The sequence below is a fragment of the Lycorma delicatula genome, chromosome 1 (genome assembly GCF_047948215.1).
Source record: "Lycorma delicatula isolate Av1 chromosome 1, ASM4794821v1, whole genome shotgun sequence".
Classification (NCBI taxonomy): Eukaryota; Metazoa; Arthropoda; class Insecta; order Hemiptera; family Fulgoridae; genus Lycorma; species Lycorma delicatula.
The window spans coordinates 6,595,001-6,614,375 of record NC_134455.1 but is presented as its reverse complement, the minus strand read 5'-3'; the positions used below and the strand labels follow the sequence as shown (position 1 = coordinate 6,614,375).

Here is a 19,375-nt window from a genome sequence, read left to right as displayed (position 1 = left end):
AAAAATAAGTTTGGGAACCTCTGGTCTATATTATTGATCCGATAATGAACTGTGCCGCATTCTACCATTTTTGGCACAATATACAACCAATTTCTACAGATTCTTCTAAACGAATGAGTTCTGTTATGTCTTGATTTATGAAAACCTAATAACAACAATGTGATAATTTTCTGGCAGTCCATCTTTTCAAAAACAGGCTTGGATTGGCACTTTACCAAAAACGACGCTGGAATTTTTGTTTTCATCTTCAAGGCTGCCGAGTGAACAAATTTAATCCGACGGTTTCAACACGTGTCTAAGATCCAATATCTATGAAAGCAGTTTTACCATCATCGACAATCTTAAAAGCTAAAAACAGTAAATGTTCTACAGAATACTTCCACTTCAATGTGAATCAACCAAAGTAAAATTAGAGAAAAAAAAATTTGGAATTATTTTATCTTTTTACGTATTAATCGACTATGTTATAAGCCATATCTTATTTATGTTAAATAAGATATGCCTAAATCTGGGAAATGTTTAAAGAGGTTCCATCTCCTTTTTTTATTATTTCACGCCACTGGATATAAAGTTCCATTTCGTCAATCTTCGCTCTCTTTTATTTACTTTATATTATTCAAAATTCTATAAAAATAAGCACATTTACTGTATTTGCTCGTTGATATCTTAAGATAAACTGGAAAAAAAACCAGTAAATACAAAAATTCAGTGAAAAAGTAACAAACATATTTTGTTAAAAATAACTTTAAAAAAACTATTTCTTGCTTTAATTTAGCTTATACGTCTCACAAGAAGCTCTCAGCTTTATTATCGTTCGTATGTTAAGTTTTCGGTCTCAGACCAAGCAATCCTAAAACAATGTCATTAACAATAAGTTTGGCGTAAACGACCGCAGTAAACCTACAGCATAGAAATTAATATGAGTTAAGTGAAAGAGTGACTTAATTTTGAATTAAATGTGGGTTCTCCCGAAATTTTAGTTACGCAATTCGCAAGTACAAGTACACATAAGGTTTACATCATCTTTACATACTTTCTGAAAATCAGACAAACCAGTCATTTTCATTTCGAATTACCGAATCCAAAATTGAGTTATGCAGAGCAATAAAGATGTAGAAGATTTTTTGGGAATAACTAAACGTTTCAGATTTTATAATACAACTATGATATCCTGCTCGGTTTTGCTCCCTAAAAAAACAATAAATAAATTCGATATTTAGGGGCTGCAGTTGTTCCTTCGATCGCTAGAAACCTGTCATCCAAGACCAAGTGATCAAGACAATTGATGAACAACGATTAGCAGTTGATCTAACGGTTAGCGTGTTGATTTCTAGATTTGTTAGTCTTGCTTAGATTTCCGGCAAGGGCCTAGTATTGTTTTACTTAATTTCATTCATCTCATCCTCCTCGTTAAAATACGTATACAGCACGGCCTAGGTTGTAATACTAAAATAGGATAAAGTAAAAAAAAAATGATGGTCAACAAGGAAACCAGATTCTGTAACTCATTTTATCACAGCCGGCCTATTCTATTTTATAACAATCGTAAGTGATTGGCTACAAGTTGACAGCCCCATTCTACATTACAAGAAATTAAAATGAACATAACCTACTTTCTACTTTTATAGTTTTGAGAGAATTTTGGTTTTTTCTCATTAATTTTCTCATAAAAAAGAATAAGGAAAGTAACGACATACTAAAATTTGATAAGTTACGTATAATATTAATAATAATAATAATAATAATATTCCTCTATAATCATTATGTTAATTCAGTAAATCAAAAGAATCCCCCTGTAAAGATTAAGAACTGTTGTGAAAGCAACAGTTTCACAACAGAGCTGTTCAATTTGCTGTGTTACACAGTTTGTCTCGGTCTTTATTACGGGCAAAGCACCTGAAGTACAAGAGGCTCTGTTGCGACGACCTAATAACAACAAAGGCAGTCATCTTTTCAAAAATAGGCTTGGATTGGTAATGAAGTTCACTTTGCACACAGTCCGTGAAAGACCGGAATTAAGATATCACCTGCATCAAAGTGGGCAAATGCTGGGGCAAACGCAACCGTACATTTCACTCTGTAAACGTAACGGAACATCAATGCACTCTTCACTTTCCCCCTGGTAAGCCTGGCACGTAATGCTTGTTATTCGTCAAAGTATCTGTTATTTTTTGGAAACAAACTGCGACCTACAATAGGTCGCCTACAATTATTAGGGTAACAGCTCTTAATGCGCGCGCAAACACACACACACACACACACACACCACATTACATTTAAGGCACGATTAAATATTTTGTTACATAAAGCAGTTTTATTTGTAATAAGTATAATGTAAAGAAAGTTTAAATGTTAAAAAAAAAAGATTCCTGGTTTCCATAATAATCGTTTTTTCGTACGAATCAATTACATAGTATTGAATGTTTTCCATTTAAAAATTTACAATAAAAATAAATTAAAAGGAAAATAAAATAGATATATTTTATGTATTTAGGAAATGTTTGGATAAAATCTAAACCGAATACGCAACTCGTACTCGAATTCATGCAATTTCCTGTCTAATCCAGTAAACATGACAATAAAAATCGGGTCATATTGTAATCCGAATTACAGAATATGTTATCCATAATTAGTTTTGCTCGATAGAAAAATATTTAAAAACATATGAAACGTAATCATTTGAACTTAATACACACCAAAAAAGTGATTTTATACAACCCACTCACTTAAAAAGTATTACATAACAATCTGATTATACCATAATTAACCAACTACTGCAAATAATCAATCAAGCTTCAATATACTTTCTTTTATTTTAACCAATATTAGACCTTCAGAGTTATTTCATCGACTGTATTTCACTTTTATTTTGACTGATTGAAGAAAGGCTTCACCTTAACTACTTGAAGTACTTCTCAGTATTAACAAGTGGTATATACGTTAGTAAATAGGAAAATTCGTTCAGGACGTTTTTGTTCAAAATAAATACGAATGACCATTTATATTTACGAAATGGAAACAATTACAATTCGAAAGTTAAGCGCATACTTCCTAGATAGTTCAACAATAAAATTATATTACAGGTGGTGGCAAGGATACATCTTTAACAACAAATGATAAGTTACTGAGAAACAAATTTTTTAAGGAATTTTAATTTCATATTAAAAAATTCGGTCTTTTTTTAAAATGTGTTGAATTTTTTTTTTTTTATAAAGAAATACGATATAATTTGTTTACATCAAAAAATAATTTAAATGCCAGGAAAAGATTTTTGAAAGTATATGTTTGGAGTGTCGCTTTATATGGAAGTGAAACTTGAACGATCGGAGTATCTGAGAAGAAAAGATTAGAAGCTTTTGAAATGCGGTGCTATAGGAGAATGTTAAAAATCAGACGGGTGGATAAAGTGACAAATAAAGAGGTATTGCGGCAAATAGATGAAGAAAGAAGCATTTGGAAAAACATAGTTAAAAGAAGAGACAGACTTATAGACCACATACTAAGGCATCCTGGAATAGTCGCTTTAATATTGGAAGGACAGGTAGAAGGAAAAAATTGTGTAGGAAGGCCACGCTTGGAATATATACTGAAATGAGGGTATACTGAAATGAAACGACTAGCACTAGATAGGGAAAAGTGGAGAGCTGCATCAAACCAGTCAAATGACTGAAGACAAACCAAAAAAAAAACTATATAATAATTCTTCGTACGAATCAGTTACATGGTACTGAATGTTCCCCATTTAATAATTAACAACAAATATAATTAAAAGGAAAAAAAATATATTTTATATATTTAGAACGTGTTTGGATAAAATTAAGCGGAATATGCAAACTCATAATCGAATTCATGTAATTACCTACCTAATCCAGTAAACATTTACAATAAAAATCGGAAGTCATGTTAAAATGTACTCTTAGGAGATTGAGCATCCATGGTCAGGGCATCGATATGCCGGCGGCTTGCGGACTTGCCATCGTGTAAGTGGATACCTCAGGCTCGTGGCCCGAGCCTACCAGTACTGGTTGGGAAGCTACTGTTCCCGACGCACGTATTGGCGGGCCGTCGAACACATAGGGGGCCCCGCCGACCCCAGACCCATATTACGTATAACGTTACACATTACATATAGAAAATTTTTTGGATAAATGTCTAAGCACTTGGGATGTGCAACTTAACAACTGATTACAATTTAAGATTTCAATGCTGCTTTGTTTTTTCGTAGTGAAAATATAACTGAAAAATGTAACAAGTATTTTCTAATACGTCAGCATTTTTTCTTTTACTACTTTGTACAGGTAATTTATTATTATTATTGTTATAATTATTAATCATTTGTTTTTAATTATGGAGTTAAGAAATAATTTTAAATAAATAAATAATATATATATATATATATATATATATATATATATATATATATATATATATATATATATATATATATATAATGTATGCGTATTAAAGAAATAATAGGGCTTATTCATAATTTTAGGCGATCAAATAACTTACAGTATTCACCGCTTCATTTTGAGTTGAATTTTAAAAAAACTTAATCCCTTAAAACCAGAAGCCACCTTGATTTTACAGGATTATAACTATTATTAACTTGTTTAAGCCACCTTGATTATCAACTATTTTTTTATATACGCAAACCCAAAAAACCTTTTTTCTAATTGAACACAGAAATGTATATTAAAGAGTAAATTTGACGAATTTTTAAAAATTGTAAAAAAGACTGAAAACTCATGGACTAGGTTTCGGAATCAAAATTGCAACCGTCTATTTTCAACTGGCAATGAACTACGACGGTCTCTCTACAACAATCCTGAATCGTTTTACTCCAAACTTAACATGTTTTATACAGCAAGTCCAAACTTGTTTCTTTGTTCTCGAAGTGTTATAAGGAACACCGAATGACAAATATGTTAAAGCTAGAAAAGCAACGAAAAAGAAGCAGGTAACGGAAGCAAAATAGCATTTTTGAGGTTATTGACAATGTTGGATTATACAACGATATGCGCAGGTAAGAATCTTTCACGTTGTTACCAATAACTTAATTTTTGCGTTGTTTAAAAGAAAACGTTGAGTGCACTAATACAACTTCGAAAAGATTGTAAAAAATTAATAACTTCAAAAAAGAAAAAATTGAGATGGGATGGAACTGACGATACCAAAAAGAAAAAATCTGCAATATAGTACTGACGCGAAAATTAGAAAATTGTACTTTACTGATATTTAAACAGATGTATTACGGATGGGTAAATGATATTATATACTTCAGTTAACAATTAAAATACAATTTTATTAAAAAAATTATTCGTATTTATTATATTCTTTTAAAAAGTTATTTATAAAGTATATCATAAAAATAAAGTTCTTTATTATTAAAATAAAAGAAAAAGTGAACAGGATATATGTATACAGATAAGATTAGAAATATCATCGTAACTAATTCAAGGTCGCTTCAGTTGCAGCAAACTGGTGGGAAACACTTTATACCAATAAGTAAAATATCACTGCCGTTCACAAAAAACTTTTCTATACACAAACATGAAGTAAAATGTACAATATTTGATTAGAATTAAATAGACTGCAATAAATAGGAAACTTACAATCTGTTTACACCATAAAAACAAAGCAAATAATAGTTTTCAGACTATTCCAGAAAGGTTTCAGGAGAATAATTAGCCTTATATTCACGGGAACCGGATGTTTTTAAAATAATCATAGAAAATTGAATATTTACTTTAAAAAAGTTTTATTGGTAATGAAACACTTGTTAAATCAAAGCATTTGTTACTTACTCATGAACGAAAAATTATGTCTAGCAAGTGATGTCCATTTTGGGCAATACATTGTTGTAGCCTTTCACGGTAACTGGCCTCAATTCTTTGCAGCATGTCTACATCAATCTAGGTGACGTGATTACGAATTGCGATCTTTAGGTCCTCCAATGTACGCGGTTTATTGCCGTACACACGCGATTTCAGAAACCCCCTACAAAAAAAAACAACTAGTCAAGTCGGGGGACGGAGGGGGCCAACGAATATCGCCGAATCTGGAAACGATCCGTCCCGGAAACAAGTTACGGAGAACAGCCATCGTTGCCCTCGCTGTGTGCGCTGTAGCTCCATCCTGCTGGAATAACACATTTTGAAAATCGATTCCCCGGTTTCGTAACTCAGGGATGAAAAACGTATTCAACATCGCAATGTAACGATCAGCTGTTACAGTTAAGGCAGCAACATTTTCTTCAAAAAAATATGATCCAATAACATCGACCTTTCCTGTTGCACACCAGACAATCACTTTTGGGCTATGAAGTGGTCTCTCGTGAAGCTGATGTAGGTTTCTTTCTGCCCAATACCGGCAATCCTGTTTGTTGACGAAGCCATTCAGATTAAAATGGGCTTCGTCATTCATTAACAATAACAAATTTTCATTTTCTTCAAAAAACGGTAAGCATTCGTCGACGAAATTGTAATCGCTGCGTGAAATCTTGCTCGTTTAACTGCTGCACGACGGCTATCTTGTTAGGATGGAAATGCAGGTCTGTATGCAGAATTCGTCTTACCGTACTTGTGCTCATTTGAAGCGCTGCTGAATGCCTTTGAATAGAGCGGCGTGGGCTTCTGACAACGGCTTCCCTTACTCGTTCGATGTTCTCCGGAGTGCTAGCGGTTCATCGGGGACCCGGTGGTTTTTTCTTCAATATTGAACCGCTTGTTCGAAGGTTGTTTACCCGTCGCAATATTGTGTTACGAGAAAGGACACTTGCATTACGATGGATATTAAACTGACGGCGGAAATCTCGCTGAACAGCAGATACGGATTCGTCATTTCGCACAAAACTGTCATACGCGTACAGGCGTTGGTCTAGCGCCCACGGCTCCATCTCAACGATTAAAATGTAAATGCTATGAACAAAGGAAACGTCAGACCCCAGCCACGTGCCCCTCCCACCACGAACGCCCGAGTACAATCCACTTCAAAAACATCCGGTTCCCGTGAATGATCCTGTATAATTAATAATGCGTTCGAATTTAATTAAAACGGTTGAATTTATAAAATCAATTCATTGTACTTTTACTTTGATTAACATTTAAAAATATTTCTGTAACATCAAATATCTTAGTAGTAAATAGATGATTTAAAATTTTATCACACGGTTTCAAACATATACGTTGTACTAAATACGAGTACATCGTATTATTCATAACGTGGAAAGCATAAAACTACGGAAATGAACTCTGTACCGGCTCTTGGAATGATCTTTAATTTCCGCAGAAAGCGCTACAAAAAGTTAAAAGCTTGTTCGTGATTATCCGATAATTAACAATACACAAATTTAATTCTACGGTGAAATTTAATTTTTCTGCATTCTTAGCAGGATGGACCATGAACTATTCTTTGGGAAGAATTATCTATCCCGTCAGCGATCGTTCGCCCGGTGCATAATTCTTTCTCATCATCCATCCCTAGCGATAATGATATCCACATATGGCGTTTCGAAGATGTAGGTTTCGAACAGAGGACTGTCTGCAGGCATATCCGGGGACTCTTTTTCCATTCCGATGGCGGTGCAGTAAACCAGCGGCTAAAGTAAAATTAGGTGTCGTAATCAACCCACCGGGTTGGTCTAGTGGTTGGTTAACGCGTCTAACAAAATCAGCTGATTTGGAAGTCGAGAGTTACAGCGTTCAAGTCCTAGTAAAGCCAGTTATTTTTACACGGATTTAAATACTAGATCGTGGATACCGGTGTTCTTTGGTGGTTGGGTGGGTTTCAATTAACCACACATCTCAGGAACGGTCGAACTGAGAATGTACAAGACTACACTTCATTCACACTCATACATATCATCCTCATTCATCCTCTGAAGAATTATCTAAACGGTAGTTACCGGAGGCTAAACAGGAAAAAGAAAAGGATGAATGAGGATGATATGTATGAGTGTGAATGAAGTGTAGTCTTGTACATTCTCAGTTCGACCGTTCCTGAAATGTGTGGTTAATTGAAACCCAACCACCAAAGAACACCGGTATCCACGATCTAGTATTCAAATCCGTGTAAAAATAACTGGCTTTACTAGGACTTGAACGCTGTAACTCTCGACTTCCAAATCAGCTGATTTGGGAAGACGCGTTAACGACTAGACCAACCCGGTGGGTTATCCTCATTTATCCTCTGAAGTATTATCTAAACGGTAGTTACCGGACGCTAAACAGGAAAAAGAAAGAAAGAAAAAGGTGTATATTTTAAAATGTGTGATATTTTAAAATGTAAATACAATAATTTTCAAAAAAAAAAAAATCAAAGACGTTTGTAATTTCAATTATTCATCACAATTACACACTTGTGTAATTTATAAAATTACATAGAATTATTTATTTAACGGCTATTATTAAAATCAAAAATTCGTATTAAATTACAGGCTTCTATAATAAAATAAATTCGTTTATGTGTGGGCGGTCATTATTTACAATTTCATACACTGTATTTTAATAAACCGTACTCGTATAACAATTATTTCAATTAAGTTGTAATACAAAGAGTCTAAGATGAAGGATTATTAGTTTTAATTAATAATTACTGCAGTTAATATTTTACAGAAACTTTTTTTAACGCTAATAACTTTTAAAGACCACAAAAGCATGCGATTTACAAAAATAAAAATTAACTGTAACAACATAGGCATTCCTTAAATTATAATCTGGCAATAATAAACAGCCCTTAATTTTTAGCATTAATATAATAAATATCCTTCATTATTATTCTTAATTTGAAAAATACACATTTAATTAAACTCCAGGATAATTTTAAAAAAAATATATAGTAATTTCCAAGTCTATTTGGTTTTAAGTTGAAGTTTCTTAATACATGAATCGCGGTTATGATTACGATATAATACTTCTCGTTAGTAAAACTAAACAGTATAAAGTTTCTTTTGAATAAGAAAAAACTGAAGGGATCCGGTTCTACCATTCATCAAATAATCCCAACCGATACATGACGTCACAACTAGGTCATAATTACCGCCTAGAAACAAATATCATGTAACTGATACTTTTTTCCAAATTGAACAGAGAAATTTTAATATTATGCGGTATAAGTACGTTTAATATGTATGTAATTTTTATTATATATTTTCGGTAAAACTGTTAGTATAAGCATTTGACTGTAAAGTAGTAACTTATATTACGTCGAGTTATTGAGTTATCGATGTAAAACTGTGCGCGCGCGCCTGACGTGGCAACCCATCAGTTGATAATTTTCCCCATACCACCTTATTTACTTTTTGTATAAAGTGTATTGACATAATTTAGTAAAAACTGACTATCAGAATTATTTTTTCCTGTAGTAAGTGTAAATATCCTACTTGCTTTTTTTTCAAATTCTATTAATTTATTCTGTACACGAAAAACAATTTTACAATATAATGTTATCATTTTAAAACAACTTTTGACGTGCACTTGCTTTATCAAACAGGAAGTATACAGAAAAGAATTAATAATTTTCCCTTATTAACTAGTTGTTTTTTCAATAATCTAATCGTCATATTTTAATTTTTTATCTACCGCTTGACACAATGTTAGTGGAAATAATTTATTACAACTACAGAAAAAAAATTAATGTTAATACTTTCAACTTACAATGTTACATAATTTAAAGTGTAACATGTTATAACTATACGGTGAAACACTGGAATTTTTGAAATGCCATTCTATAAAGAGAAACTTATAAAAAACGAATAAAAAAGATGAAAACTGAAATTTTTAAAAATGGATAATGTACAACTTAATTGTACGTCCACGTAAATGTCTACGATAATGGAAAAATCAGTTTTTATTAATCACCTATATTTCTCTGTGCTGAAATATAACAAACAATTAGACCGTTGCGTTACATTTCCGAAAACAGAAAACTCAAAAAAAGATAGCGATGACTTAATTATGTTTCTGAAATAAAAACTATTTTATCTTGAAATTAAAACTAATGAATCTTTCATGAAGTATCCGACTCGTAAGTGCATTCAAGACTAGTTCTATACGCAAAATTATTCATACTATTATTAATTATAGTCAAAATTATTACATTAACATGTTTTCAAAAAATTGGATACCACACGTGAGAATTTCATTACATTCAATCGTCCATTTTAACATTTTTTTTTATGAGATTACGGATTCAACTGCTATATTCATTAGCCCAAATGAAATTTTTTTTAGCGTATCAAAAATGATATTCTTAATCGGGATTCGAACCCGGGACCTCCGTCCGGATGGAAGGCCGAGACTCTACCACTCCGCCACGGAGATCGGCGAAGCAAGCGGCTTAATTTTTTTAAATTAAAATACGAGTGATATGTAAATGGATACTTAAAATTAAACACGATGAACCGTATACCGTGTATAGACTACACAACTTCAAATGTGGTATCGATTAACTTAATAAATACAGAAATTCTGAATACATATAAAACGTTTAAAGAGCGGAATTCATTTTTCTTTACTTCGATTCATAAATATCGAAACCGATGTGTTCGTATTATCGATTCCTTTTTATTATCTGTAAATGAACTCCCAGACAAAATTCTGAAAATCTTTCTTAAGAAGTCGAACTTTATATACTTTAATTCTCTTGAAAATTTTTATAAAAAATGCATTCTTAAACTTCTTAAAAAGTTATAAAAAACGTTGTAAACGAATAGGCCGGTTTCGAACACGTGCCCAATTCACAAGATTTTCACACTTTCACAAGCTATAGCTCCAAAATGGTAAGTTGTCTGTTTTTTTTTTTTTTTTTTTTTTTTTTTTTTTTTTGAGATTAACAACTTTTACAAATTCAATACAGACGAAAAACAATTATTTCCGGTGAAAAAAAAACGAAAAAACACGTTTTTTTTACAAATTCAGCGCCACCTAGTATTTCAATTTCAAATTATACGGCATAACTTCAAAGACATTAATTGTAGAGGAGAATGTCCTCTACATTTTTTGTTTGAAAAACTTTTCTCTAAAATGCATAGATTCTGAGAAAAACGCATTTCAAAAACTTTTTGAGTTTTTCAAAAATCTATAAGAGGGGGGATGTTAAAAATCTGGCGTTAAGCTTCCCTCATCACCCCTAACATATGAAAAAAACATCAATCGGTAGGTAAGGATTTTCAAATAAAAATACAAATTGACTGTACTATATGTTATATGGTTGTCAAAAACACGAGATCTTGCAGAACAGAAATAAAATAACCGAAGTACTGCACGCAAAAATTATAAATAATTTAAACCACATTCGCTAAATAAAAATACTACATAAGCTTATTTTTACTGATGATAGACATTACCTTTCCTGATATAAGAATTCCTGAACAATTATCCTATACACCTACAAGCAGATAGGTTGCTTGTAGCTTCCTAGGATCCTACAAGCTCGTAGCTTGTAGGCTGTTTGTATCATACTCTTATGATACTTTTTCTTTTTCTTTTTTTTCCTGTTTAGCCTCCGGTAACTACCGTTTAGATAATTCTTCAGAGGATGAATGAGGATGATGTGTATGAGTGTAAATGAAGTGTAGTCTTGTACAATCTCAGTTCGACTATTCCTGAGATGTGTGGTTAATTGAAACCCAACCACCAAAGAACACCGGTATCCACGATCTAGTATTCAAATCCATGTAAAAACAACTGGCTTTACTAAGACTTGAACGCTGTAACTCTCGATTTCCAAATCAGCTGATTTGGGAAGACGCGTTAACCACTAGACCAACCTGGTGGGTTACTCTTATGATACTAATAGACGGCTATGCGATATAAGTGTATGTAAGCATTTAATAGCTTAATCGGTGCATACATTTCAAAACATACCTTTGTTTTCAAAACAAATCCTATAAATAAACAGTTATGGAATTACAGATTATCTAAATACCACATCGTAATTTATATATAGTGAATCATAACACTGAAAAAGTCAAATAATGAGACATTAAAATGGCATTACTAAGAATTCTAATAAATGATGAGTCAGTCTAATATTAAAACGTACATCAGAAGAAAGGACAAATAATTAGTAGCATAAATTTACATCGTAATTTCAAGATATAAATGCCGTTTTATTAACATGAAAATACGGTATTCACCTATGTCATACGCGCACCCAGATTCGTAAAACTGTAAAAAAAATATTGTTACGGTTTTGCATTTTATTAAAAAAATCACCATAGAAAACTGAACGTATAACAATAGCATCTGTTATTTGCATATCAGTCTATACTGTAAATATTTAATTCAAAGCATAGAAAATAATAGTAGATATGTTGTTCTCCTGAAATTCTAGGTTCCTGAGGTTCTAGGTTCACGGAAAATGTTTTTGGCTCTTTGGCTACTCTTTGGCGCATGTGGACAATATGAAAAAAGGAAATTAAATTGTCATGCGGAACCTCCGGACAAAATATTACATTAGCGTCGAGCAACCAGATTTTTCTACTTTGTAGGAATGACAGTTTAATTTGTAAAAAATATTTTAATTGTACAATTTTTTGTCTGACATAATAGTGTGTATGGTAGCAGTGCTAGATCACGCCTTCGGGCAACAGTGAACCGAGGCACCAAGCGGTTTGCATAATCCGAGGAGCAATGTCTTTTACGCAAGAACAACGCTTCTTTATTGATGGGAGTTACTGCGAATCGAAATCGTACGCAAAGTGTCAATAAGATTTTTTAAGTGCTTTTCCAGGTGCTAATGTGCCAAAAAAATCAACCATATGTCGTTTAATTTAATTTTCCTTCTATACTTTTTTTAGGCTGAATTACAAAGAAATTGACGTACTTATTATGAAAATTAATATACGGAATAAAATAAATAAAAATAGATTAAACGTAAAATATAGTTTACAAAACTTTCTACGCAATACCATTTTATAATGGTGTAAATATCCGTTGTTGGATATTTATAGCATTATAAAACGGTATCGCTTAGAAACTTTCGTTTCGTTATTTAATTCTTAATAGAGAATTCTTATCAGAAACGGAACTTATAGTTCCTGTTTTGACGACTTTAAGCAGAACCTGATGAATTTACAGTCTTACTGAACTATCTACCATTATCGTTACGGTTTTTTTCCTTAACCCGAAACCGACTCACCGGATGAGGTGCATACTAAGTTCTAAAAAGCAAAATTCTTGGTAATCCCTTTAAGAAAAAAAAAATGTTTTCTTTTTTGTTAAAAGAAAAAGTATTAATAGGTCATCCTCATTCAGGGTTACTTAAAATAATTGCTGTAAAAAGTCTAACAATAATTATATCGTCAGGAATGAACTATATATTAAATCCCTTTATTTTTGTTAATTAAAAAAAAAAATACTATTAGACAAATCGTTAATTAGAAAATTTGTTTCATTAGTGAACAATTATTACTACCTCCACACAAACTAGAAAAATTTAATGAAGTAAATAAAATAATAAATATCGGTACTTTACTTCCTACTGTTGTAATACAGTAGTAAAAATACAAAAGACAAAACGATGACCTACATAACAATAATCGATACTTTTTTAATTTATTTTCATCTTTATAGAATTCTAAAATGAACTTATATCCTTTCAATTACAAGCTCGAATGAGAATATTCTATCATAAAAGAAAATAATAAATAATAAACTAGATAAGACAATAAAAATATAAATAAATCTAATACTTACAGTAAAATGGAAAAACCGGAGAGGAAATCGTTTGTTCAAAGGCATCTGTAAAAATATAATCGTAAATAAATTATATTGCAAATATAAAATTCTATTATAGCACATAAAATTCTATCTAAAAATTATATTTTGGTAACTTCAATCAAGAATACAGTTTAAATAATTAAAAGAATTAAAAAAAGTAGTAATAATTTAGACTAATATATCAGATTTAACAAACCGCATTAAATATCGCTCGGTAAATTTAGCACAGAATTTCATAACATATCACGAGTTTACATCGTACCCTTTATTAAAACCGATAACTCGTATATAATAAAGAACTTCAACTGCACAGCCTATATAGACAGAGGGGTTACAAGCTCCTATTTTGTAAGGATGGAGGGTAATAGGTAGCGGATCGTATCCCACAAGGGATGATATAGACTTAATAAGCCTACCTCAGCGTTCTAAGCCAAATGAACAAGCAAGGGGAATATAAACAGATGATAAAATCCTACCGATATCTATCTCGTACAAGTACAAGCCCCCTATATCGATTTATTAACCGGTAAAAATGACTGCAGTAGGGTTTACCATGAAATGAATACCACAAACCCACTATTAGTTATATAATCAGTTTCACAATAGGAAATTTAAAGTTGTTTTATAAGTAATAATTATTGATTTTGGATTTTTTATTTTAATTATAATTTGAAACTGGATTGAATAACAATTTTTTAAATTTAGCTCTTAATTATTATATACATATCACCAGTCAAACACCACTTTTCTTTCATTTTTAGAATTTTTTATCAATTTTTTTTTAAGTTTATAATTAACTTTTATTTTTAAATCAATTTAACTGTGAAAATATTGTTTATTAATAATAATATTATTAATGATAATAATAATAATAAAATAATAATTTCCAAAGAAAAAAATTTGAATTTTATTTTGTTTAAAGTTTTATTTTTAGTCAGTTTTTACAAATAAATAAAAAAATTATAAATAAATGAGATAATAAAATTGACGTTAAAAAAAGACAGTTTCCGGCGAAACTACTTAAGAACTCAATTCAACATCCAAAAGGAATGAATATGAAATAAGAAATACAATATGAGAAACACAAAGAAAGAAAAAGATTTTAACTAAATATGAAATTAAAACAAGCAGAAAAAGGATAAGATGTCGAAAGTTATACCCTGGATCCAAAACATGCTGCCGTTTTAACCGACGACATCGTTACCGTTATCTAGCTGGTTCACAACGAGGTAGTTGTCATGCCTGTTGAGACGCTGCTCATAGTTGTACGTAAAGCGCCGAATATCATCCCGAACTTATAGAATCTGCAGATAATCGTGAATCTCGCTGTTCCTTACAAACCATGGCACATTTGTTACATTTCGGAATAGCTTGTTTTGAAACCGTTAAATAATTTCTACGTTGCTCTTGTTTGTCGTTCGCTAGAGTTGAATATCATTAGGTCCACATTGGTTTTAAAGTAACATTGTATAGTGGAATTTTATTAGAAAGTGATAATTAGAACGTCTTACAATTAACCAGAACATGTGTTAGCTTTATATTCGGCCGTGTAAAGGTGTGTCCGATTAAATTGTATTCTCGATGATCTTTTTGTATGCGTCAATATCATTAGAATTTACTTTGTTTGTTTATTATTGACTACACAAATAGTGACACCTACACTTTTCGTCACAACGGTATCAGTTAATTCATATAATTTAAGGAGATCAAGGATTCCTTACAAAATGATTGCAGGAGGCTTAACAGATTTTTTTTTATTCAATTCCCTCGTTTTTTTCCTCCATCGGAAGTCGCCAAATCGATTTTTTAAAGGAAATTCGTAACTTGTGGTGGTTACACGTTTTCGCGATAGCCTGGCTTTTTGTAAAGTGGGAACAGATTGCTACGGTGGTAGATTATTTTGTCTATCTGTTGAATCAACTTCTGACTCGCTATTCGTACTACCGAAAATGCTACCGCAAGTCAATGAGAGGCGGGACATTCGTGGGTCCCTGTTCGACTTACTTACATAAGACACTCCCTTTCTGTTTAGTTGCTGAATGGCTTTGTCAGTGATCGTACGGATTCTGGGAAGTATTCACACACGCCATTTCACTGATGTTATCCGTATCAGCCTGAAGCCTTTCCATTTCAACAGTTTAATTAATTATATTTTAAATAATATTTCAATAATAATTCAAAACCTTGTAAAGGCAATTATTTTTATATGGATCTGAATACTATATCGTGAAAACCGGTGTTCATTGGTGGTTGGGTTTTAATTAACCACACATCTCAGGAATAGTCGACCTTTGATTGTACAAGACTACAATTAATTTACATTCATACGTGCAATCCTCATTCATCACCTGAAGTAATACCTTACGGTGGTGTTTAGCCTTCCAGAGGCTAAAGAGAAAAAAAACTCAATTAGTAAAAAAAAAGAACTTACCTATAGATTAAATTAATCACAACAGAAAATATAAATTGTTTATTATAAACTATTTTATTAACAAATAAATAACTAACTTCAATTCGACACTGAAATTAAATTAAAAAAAAAATTCCATAATAATAACACATCCATCACAAATTAACAACGGCTGATCCCATTTCAATAATTTAATGATTTATTTATAAACTTGAAAACAAAAACAAAAATCAAATGTTTGTCTAACAATTAATTCGTCAAGATTGGAATCCTCGCAATATTATCAGATTACTGAGGAGTTAGTGATTTGTTTGTTAATGAATTCTCTAGTTATATTTTCCTACATCATAATTAAGGAATTCCGGAAATAATAAAGTATTCCATTCGTAAGTCTTATAAAAAAATAATAATTTGTCTCTCATAATCCTAAAATCTTGGTGGCCACATGCCTCGACCTACAAAGTAGGTCGAGGCTTGTAGCCAAATAATATTGATTTGAGCTAATCAATATTATGATTTCCTCAACGAAAGGAATTCTTTGGTAATCGTGTTATCGGTCGAGGCTTGTGGCCATCAAGATCTCCAGATTTGACTGCGGCGGATTTTTTTCTACGGGGTTACCTCAAAGAAAAAGCCTACAGCAACAAACCACGAACACTTGAACGATTGAAAGTCGATATTGAACAAGCTGTATTAAATATCCAGCCACAAACTTTGAAAAAAGTTGCAAGAAACGCTGTAAAAAGAATTGAAGCTAAATGTAAGGTAATGGATGGTAATAATAAAAATTACATTTACATTTACACATGCCTTTTTACTATTTCAATACCTACCAATATAAGGTTGGGTTGCGTTTTATATGGGACACCCTGTATATATAATCGCCTGAACAACTTCAATAGACAGGAATTTATGATTTTCTAAAAAGGATTTATTGGTAAAATCTTCATATCACTTGGAGTCTAAAGCCCTTTCAGACCGTGTCAATATTAATATGTTCCCAAATAATCAACAATCTGAAGCCGCTTAATGCTTGAAGAAAGACAGGATTTATTCTCAAAATAGTTTTAAACTAATACTCAGCAAGTCATCAAAATGTATATAAGCGCTTGGAATTCTCCATAAAAATGAAGATAAAAGTTTATTAAAATGTAGAAAACTGTTTTTGAGAATTTCAGTTTTTAAACCGAGAGAGCTTAATACTCGTATTGTGGTCTGTGCCGATTGTACAGAAATAGTACCTATTTTCTTTTCTTCAATTCGGGACTGGTTATTTTTACTTATAGTATTTTTTCTGCAGTATTACCATATAAAATTTACATTAAGCGTCTCAATTAATTAACCTTAGCGGAGAACACGGTATACGTAAAGAAATAATAACGATGTCGTAACATCGAACGGAAAAAGTAATAGCTTACAAAAACTAATATCTTACCTAATTTTACGCCGATGCTGATCTTGATCACCAAATAATATTTGTTAAAAGTGAGGCCGACTCCTATATGAGGTGTACAGATTGTCTACAAATAGTCTACAGTGATAACAATGCACTATCTTCCAGAACGGAATTTCTGTTCATACCAAAGAACTCGCGGACTGTTAGCCTAGGTTCGTAACCCTTAACCTGCCACATGACGCGATCTTCGAGAACATGCTCCACATTACCCCTCACTCAGACTTCGAAAAATTGAAATAATTCTACAATAGAGTACAAAAAAAGATTTCATGAAACAAATAATCTGTGTGTAATCGTGTAACAAGATAAGGAACCAAAACGGTACGATTACCTGAGCGATTAATTTTTTTTAAATTTAATCGGTTGAAAATAATTATTAAGAAACGGAAGAGAAACAGAAAATGAAGCGTGGGTTTTCAAGGTGGATTCCCGGAAATTAGTGAACGAAATAATTATACCGATGGATAAAATGTTAATAACGTACTGACTGCGTATGACCGGTTTCCCTCGTGGAAAATCCACCTACCTATCTATCGTCCGACTACTATTTAACGCTAACACCACCTACATTACTCAATAATTATAATAAAAATAATAATCAGATATTTTAATAAAACATGTAATATTAGCCGACGATATAATGCAAAATAAATTGCGTAACGTCAAACAATACTGGTAGACTCAGCACGGATAATTAGATACTAGACTCGACATAGGTCTTATTTTATTTGAAGTTGCGCAACTCTCCTTGCAAGGTCATCATCGAGAGCTTTCACATATTAAGTTACACAGGATATTTTAAGCAGCGACTGGTTTCCATATATATCTACGAAATGGGCGGTGTTCAACGAATATAGCTTTGCATAAAAGTCATGCTTGAAAGTAAATTATCCTCTTCAAAACGATCACATTAATGGTAGAAATATATATACGTTTCTAAATCCTTATAAAGATATTACGATTTGTAATTAATAATCATACTTACCTTAATATTGAACAAAATTATCCGATTTAAATTTTCAATTACTACAAAACGTCGGCAATATTTTTAACAACAAATTACTAATAAAGATTACGGAAAAAGTAATATAGTGTATTAAAGTAATAATAGTGTATTATTTATCTAAATTTTTAATAAAAATTGACTCTCTTATTAAAACTAATAGTTCTGATAGATGTAAGTAGATAGATATTGAGGTAGAAGAAATTAATAGCTGTTCACCCAATTTATTATTAACCAACTAACGATAAAAATTTCGTCCTCTATTTTTGTAATACAAAAAAAAAAAATTAATGCACTTCATTTTTCAATAACCGGACAGATTTTACTGAAGATTAATGAGAAAAGAAAATTGAAGAAAAGGTTAAACGTCTCATGAAGAGGATAATGGCCCAAAAATGTAAGAAAATAAGATTTTAATAGAAAAATAACAGAACACCACGTACAGCAAACAACATATAAACCAGAGCGCAAAACACGGACACGTATACCGCAACAGAGGTAACGAGTAGAGAATATTACTTTCACAGTTTTGAGAGAGAATAACAGCAACGTGGCGTATATGCACACCTATTTTACGTCGTAATTTTTTTTAAACAGATTGTATTATTTTCTTACTTCTAGTCATAATAATATTTAATAATTTTATTTTCAGGAACAATTTCTTAAAATAATTAGATATTATTCGATAAATTTATAGTAATAATTTTTATAATAAAAAGAATATGAAAAATACCGGGAGAAAAGAGAACTGAAAGAAGTCAGCTGATATCTCACTAAATCGC

At 31.6% G+C, this 19,375-nt stretch overlaps 1 long non-coding RNA gene across 2 annotated transcripts in view; it reads right to left on the bottom strand.

Annotated features, from left to right (window-relative positions):
• Positions 1-19,375, bottom strand: part of LOC142318026 (uncharacterized) — a 314,434-nt gene that overhangs the window by 196,292 nt on the left and 98,767 nt on the right. For both annotated transcript variants that reach the window (XR_012754779.1, XR_012754778.1), the window contains exon 3: positions 13,701-13,745. This is a non-coding gene — a long non-coding RNA (uncharacterized LOC142318026). The remainder of the gene's footprint in view (positions 1-13,700; positions 13,746-19,375) is intronic.